Genomic DNA, 7,500 nt, shown 5'->3' with positions numbered 1-7,500 from the left:
AGGATAAAATTTTTTTCGAAAATCTACATATGTATCACATGTATTATACCGGTACCCTGTCGCAATATAACATGTACGATTTGTATATAAAATAAAATGAAATTTTTTCCCTAAAATTTTTTAATGAATCCCGAAAAATTCTATATATTTCACCTTTATATAGTATTTAGGACTATTTAAAAGGATAAAATTTTTTTCGAAAATCTACATATGTATCACATGTATTATACCGGTACCCTGTCGCAATATAACATGTACGATTTGTATATAAAATAAAATGAAATTTTTTCCCTAAAATTTTTTAATGAATCCCGAAAAATTCTATATATTTCACCTTTATATAGTATTTAGGACTATTTAAAAGGATAAAATTTTTTCGAAAATCTACATATGTATCACATGTATTATACCGGTACCCTGTCGCAATATAACATGTACGATTTGTATATAAAATAAAATGAAATTTTTTCCCTAAAATTTTTTAATGAATCCCGAAAAATTCTATATATTTTACCTTTATATAGTATTTAGGACCATTTAAAAGGATAAAAATTTTTTCGAAAATCTACATATGTATCACATGTATTATACCGGTACCCTGTCGCAATATAACATGTACGATTTGTATATAAAAAAAAAATATACATTTTTTTCTAAAAATTTGCATTAATTCCAAAAATTTTTTAATAATTTATTATAATTATTAATGTTTATTGAATAATTTATTATAATGCATAAATTTCATTTAATAAAATATGATAAAAGCAAAAAAAAATTTTTTTGGTCCCAAAATAAAAATTTTTAGCTGAAAAAAATTTTTTTTTTAAAATTTTTTTCTTTAAATTTTGATTATTCTGTAAAGTTTATGATGTTTAAAGCCATTTTAAACATTATCATATTTTGAGTTTGAAGCACCGGGTGTAATGTCTTTAATATATATGATGGATAGTGCGTGTAAGTTAATGAGATGAATGTATATCTATGTATAACAGTGTATTAGTGGTATTACGTTCAGCAGTCTCACACATATGATATAGTATGGTATAGTATAAGTTGTTTATTTTTCATACTGTCCGTGTATCATTCAACAAAGGTGGTGTAGAGTTGTATATGGCTTGGTATGACGTTGTTGCAATTCTATGGACACTATGATATTACGGATGCACAGATAGAGGAATAACACTTATCGTATATGTATCATTTATGTATGTTGACTGTGTAATGAATACTAAATATAATAAAATAATACACTTTTTAATAGAATAACATTTGTTTCATGTTTTAGTATGATATTAAATGGTATAGAATAGGTTGTTTATTTTTCATACTGTCCGTGTATCATTCAACAAAGGTGGTGTAGAGTTGTATATGGCTTGGTATGACGTCGTTGCAATTCTATGGACACTATGATATTACGGAATAACAGAAAGAGGAATAAAACTTATTGTATATGTATCATTTATAACGTACTTTTATGTTGACAAGAATGAATGTATATCTATATGAAATAGTGTATTTTGTGGTATTATGTTCAACAGTCTTACATATATGATATAGTATGATATAGTATAATTTGTTTATTTTTCATACTCTAAGTGTATCATTCAACAAAGGTGGTGTAGAGTTGTATATGGCTTGGTATGACGTCGTTGCAATTCTATGGACACCATGATATCACGAAAAAACAGAAAGAAAAATAACAATTATCGTATATGTATCATCTATATTATTATTGTATTTTGACTATGTAATGAATGCCAAATTTAAAAATATACACTTTCTTAATAGAATAACATTTATTTTAGTATAATATAAAATGATATTGAATATGTTGTTTAATTTTCATACTGTTCGTGTATCATTCAACAAAGGTGGTGTAGGTATGTATATGGCTTGGTATGACGCTTTTGCATGTCTATGGACACCATGATATTACGAAAAAACAGAAAGAAGAATAACACTTTTCAAATATGTATCATTTATATATTTTATTAACATGAACGCAAAATATACAAAATTATATATATATATACTCAAAATATTCTGGATGGTAATCAGTTTGGTTTATTTTGATATTTAATATTGTATTTTGGTTTTTTTGCTAGTAATGTTTCGAATATGTATATGCTGTTATTATTTTTTAGGTGTACATTGTATTAAATTGTTATCAATTATTTAATGTATGTATACAAAATAATAGCAAAAACATTTTCAATTATTATATAAAAATTTTTTTTTTTACACATGCATATTTATTAATATATGAAATTTTATCTCAGTTTTAATAAATATGTATTGAAATGAATAATAATACAATCTTATATATATTGATAATAGTCTGGATGGTAATCAGTTTGGATTATTTTGATATTAAATATTGTATTATTATTTTTGTAAAAAAATTAATGAGAATTTTGTAAAAAAACCTCTATATGTATATCTTTTTATATCAATATTTAAAAAAAAATTTTTTTTTATTAAATTATTGATTATAAATAGAATAACATATAAATTTTTTTGTCAAAGCAAGTTCATGGGTTATAAGTTTTAAACTTTACACTCCCATATGAGCACACAATATTTATATAAAAATTATTTTTATAAATAATATTACATTGACTCACCTCATACCAAGCGAGAATATTAAGTGTTATTATAACGTTTTTTATTTAAAATTAACTTTTTAAATAAAATTAAAAAATAAATGACGCTTTCAATCTAGCGACGAGTATGAGAAAATGTTTGAAATATTTTAAGACCCATTTGGTGATGGTCTGACAAAAATCATAATTATTTTTTTTTTTTTTTATTCAATAATATTTATTATGAATAACATGTTATATATTTCTTTTTGTAAAAGCAAAAAAATTATATAAATGACATAATAAAATATATATTTGAAAAAAAAAAAAATTAATAATAATATATATATCTCATATGTTTTTTCTATTAATTTTAAAACAATAGAGATATAAAAAAAAAAAAATTTATATCAGTAATGGGTGAGACCATCTGATATTTAAAATGAAATTGTAATAATATTATTATATATTAATAATTATTGTATGAAAATTTTTTTTCTTATAATAAGAAAACAAAAATATCATGTATATTATTATATATTTAATATTATAAATACAAATAGTTCCCTGGTTGATCCTGCCAGTAGTCATATGCTTGTCTCAAAGATTAAGCCATGCATGTCTCAGTACAAGCCAAATTAAGGTGAAACCGCGAAAGGCTCATTATATCAGTTATGGTTCCTTAGATCGTACCCACATTTACTTGGATAACTGTGGTAATTCTAGAGCTAATACATGCAAACAGAGTTCCGACCAGAGATGGAAGGAATGCTTTTATTAGATCAAAACCAATCGGTGTAAATTTTAATTTGCATCGTTTAATTTGGTGACTCTGAATAACTTTAAGCTGATCGCACGGTCTCGTACCGGCGACGCATCTTTCAAATGTCTGCCTTATCAACTGTCGATGGTAGGTTCTGCGCCTACCATGGTTGTAACGGGTAACGGGGAATCAGGGTTCGATTCCGGAGAGGGAGCCTGAGAAACGGCTACCACATCCAAGGAAGGCAGCAGGCGCGCAAATTACCCACTCCCGGCACGGGGAGGTAGTGACGAAAAATAACGATACGGGACTCATCCGAGGCCCCGTAATCGGAATGAGTACACTTTAAATCCTTTAACGAGGATCCATTGGAGGGCAAGTCTGGTGCCAGCAGCCGCGGTAATTCCAGCTCCAATAGCGTATATTAAAGTTGTTGCGGTTAAAAAGCTCGTAGTCGAATCTGTGTCCTACACTGTTGGTTCAATGCTCGCATTGTTTAACTAGCATGTTATGTGGGACGTCCTACCGGTGGGTGGTACAGATTATGTATAAAGTATATTTTAGTGTTATTATTTATTTAATGCATTATATATATTTTTATTATGTAATTTGTCGTAAGTGTTTAACCGTTAAGAGCGGTGGCAGCCCCCAATTGCAATCCCGTCGCGGTGCTCTTAATTGAGTGTCGAGGTGGGCCGGTACGTTTACTTTGAACAAATTAGAGTGCTTAAGGCAGGCTCAAATTTTGCCTGAATATTGTGTGCATGGAATAATGGAATAGGACCTCGGTTCTATTTTGTTGGTTTTCGGAACTCCGAGGTAATGATTAATACGGACAGATGGGGGCATTCGTATTGCGACGTTAGAGGTGAAATTCTTGGATCGTCGCAAGACGGACAGAAGCGAAAGCATTTGCCAAAAATGTTTTGATTGATCAAGAACGAAAGTTAGAGGTTCGAAGGCGATCAGATACCGCCCTAGTTCTAACCATAAACGATGCCAGCTAGCGATCCGCCGAAGTTCCTCCGATGACTCGGCGGGCAGCTTCCGGGAAACCAAAGCTTTTGGGTTCCGGGGGAAGTATGGTTGCAAAGCTGAAACTTAAAGGAATTGACGGAAGGGCACCACCAGGAGTGGAGCCTGCGGCTTAATTTGACTCAACACGGGAAACCTCACCAGGCCCGGACACCGGAAGGATTGACAGATTGAGAGCTCTTTCTTGATTCGGTGGGTGGTGGTGCATGGCCGTTCTTAGTTGGTGGAGCGATTTGTCTGGTTAATTCCGATAACGAACGAGACTCTAGCCTGCTAAATAGACGTACTTTACCGGCATCTCAAGGCCCATCGGCTGTTTGTTTCCCATTTCATTCATTTTCATGTGTGTTATGTATTGTATTTATATATGCATGTATTTTTGAGATTTAACGATCAAGATTATATTTTGTATATATTGTGCTTTATGTTGCATATGTTATGGTGTATGGGTACGCAGTTTTTTGATGTGGTTTTTACTGCCGGCGTACAAATAATTCTTCTTAGAGGGACAGGCGGCATTCTAGCCGCACGAGATTGAGCAATAACAGGTCTGTGATGCCCTTAGATGTTCTGGGCCGCACGCGCGCTACACTGAAGGAATCAGCGTGTCCTCCCAGGCCGAAAGGTCCGGGTAACCCGCTGAACCTCCTTCGTGCTAGGGATTGGGGCTTGCAATTGTTCCCCATGAACGAGGAATTCCCAGTAAGCGCGAGTCATAAGCTCGCGTTGATTACGTCCCTGCCCTTTGTACACACCGCCCGTCGCTACTACCGATTGAATGATTTAGTGAGGTCTTCGGACTGGTACGCGGCAATATTTCTGATATTGCCGATGTTGCTGGGAAGATGACCAAACTTGATCATTTAGAGGAAGTAAAAGTCGTAACAAGGTTTCCGTAGGTGAACCTGCGGAAGGATCATTAACGATATATATAAAATATATTTATTTATATTTTTTGTATTGTTTTTAAATATTCCAAAAAATAAAAATATTATTGATAAGAAATATTTTTTTTAACAAAATAACATATTAATATGTAATTTTCTCAAAATATATAATAGTAATTATGTGTTAAAAGAGATTTATTTTGGTTATGATATCATATTAAAGTAATACGCCAAACTTTTTTTATACACATAATATATCTATACATATAATATAGAGAATATTATATAAATATTAATAATATATTTGTTACATATAAAATATTTTTATATTCAATATTATTATTATTATTAAACAATAATTATTAATAAAATCTATAAATAATTTCTCTTATAAAAAAGTGAAATTAAAAATAGAATATATTGAAATTATTTGTTTATATGTATATAATCTCTATTAAGAAAAATAAAATAAGATTATAATTGATATAATCTATATTTTTATTTTTCTATGTTATATAATAAAAATAAAGAAAACACAAGATAAAATTTTTTTAAAGAATAAAATTTATTTCAAATTTAAATTTCTTTATGTTTTGTCTTGATATTTCTTTTTTTTTATTAAAAGTTATTATGTTAAAAAACAAACCCATTTGTTTTGTACCATATTAATATTATATATATTTTTATGTAGAAAATAATTTATAAAAAAAAAATAAATACATTTCTATAAAATATACCAAATATTAATTATTATATCTAGCTAGCACTAACAAAAATATCAAAAATGTTATGTATATATTTATTAATACCATAATATCTTTAATTTATATATATATATATTTAAAATAAAATATATAATTTATATTCTAGAAAAATTTTTTTATTTTAAAAGAATTTATAAAGATATATAAATTAATAATTTTATTTTTTATATTAAAAATAAAGATTATTATTAATAATAATACTTACATTTAAAATTTAAAAAGATTACCCTGGACGGTGGATCACTTGGCTCGTGGGTCGATGAAGAACGCAGCTAATTGCGCGTCAACTTGTGAACTGCAGGACACATGAACATTGACATTTCGAACGCACATTGCGGTCCTTGGATACTGTTCCCGGACCACATCTGGCTGAGGGTCGTATACATTATATTAATATAATAAAAGATTATTTTACATAAAATTTTTTTTATGAAAAAGAAATTTATCAATAATTAAAAAAGAAAATTTATTTTTTCATATTTAATTAAATTGATAAATAAAATTTTTATAAAAGAAATGTAAAATTATTTATATATGAATGTTTTACGCCAAATATAAGAAAAAAATAAATATAAAATGTTTTTAATAGCATTTAAAATTTATATATTTTTTATTATTTGTCGACATTTTTAAATTAATATATCAATATTATTTTTTATCATTTATATATAATATTATAAAACTTTATGTTAATAATAATATTAATAATAAATGATATTAATAATATATTTTTAAAATATTAAATAAAGAAGAATAAACAAAAATATTATATATTAATATTTTGTTATGGAATATTTTATTTGTAATAAAATTTTCAATATACTCGAAAAAAATTAATATATATAATTATTTATTTTTTATTTTCTTCTCTTTAGATAAATATAAAAATAATATTATATAATAATATTAAAAAAATTTGAGTATGAATAATTAAGAAAATTGTTTACTTATAAAATATAACAAAAACATAATATATAAAAAAAATTTTTGTTTTAATACTTCTAAAAACTTTTACGACCTCAGAGTAGGTGAGATTACCCGCTGAATTTAAGCATATTATTAAGCGGAGGAAAAGAAACTAACTAGGATTCCCTTAGTAGCGGCGAGCGAACAGGGATAAGCCCAGCACTGAACCCCGTGGCTGATAAACAGACACTTGGGGAATGTAGTGTTTAGGAAGATTCAATATAAACCTATTGTTATATAATACATCCAAGTCCATCTTGAATGGGGCCATATACCCATAGAGGGTGCCAGGCCCGTAGTGATTATTATTGATGATAGGTGAATCTTTCCTTAGAGTCGGGTTGCTTGAGAGTGCAGCTCTAAGTGGGTGGTAAACTCCATCTAAGGCTAAATATTACCACGAGACCGATAGCGAACAAGTACCGTGAGGGAAAGTTGAAAAGAACTTTGAAGAGAGAGTTAAAGAGTACGTAAAACCGTTCAGGGGTAAACCTGAGAAACCC

The 7,500-nt window shown here is 28.3% G+C and overlaps 3 non-coding genes across 3 annotated transcripts in view; all 3 read left to right on the top strand.

The window, feature by feature from the left end:
• Positions 1-3,146: 3,146 nt before the first annotated feature.
• LOC123303800 lies at positions 3,147-5,302 on the top strand. Its single transcript, XR_006535886.1, has one exon. It is a non-coding gene; the product is annotated as a small subunit ribosomal RNA (ribosomal RNA).
• A 953-nt stretch (positions 5,303-6,255) lies between these two features.
• On the top strand, positions 6,256-6,410 carry LOC123303811. The gene has a single exon (XR_006535895.1). It is a non-coding gene; the product is annotated as a 5.8S ribosomal RNA (ribosomal RNA).
• A 635-nt stretch (positions 6,411-7,045) lies between these two features.
• The window catches only part of LOC123303806, a 4,578-nt gene continuing 4,123 nt past the window's right edge, over positions 7,046-7,500 (top strand). Inside the window, exon 1 of the ribosomal RNA XR_006535891.1 lies at positions 7,046-7,500. This exon is cut by the window's right edge and continues 4,123 nt beyond it. This is a non-coding gene — a ribosomal RNA (large subunit ribosomal RNA).

This window comes from Chrysoperla carnea, assembly GCF_905475395.1.
Source record: "Chrysoperla carnea chromosome X unlocalized genomic scaffold, inChrCarn1.1 SUPER_X_unloc_14, whole genome shotgun sequence".
Classification (NCBI taxonomy): Eukaryota; Metazoa; Arthropoda; class Insecta; order Neuroptera; family Chrysopidae; genus Chrysoperla; species Chrysoperla carnea.
This window is presented reverse-complemented; position numbering and strand designations above follow the sequence as displayed.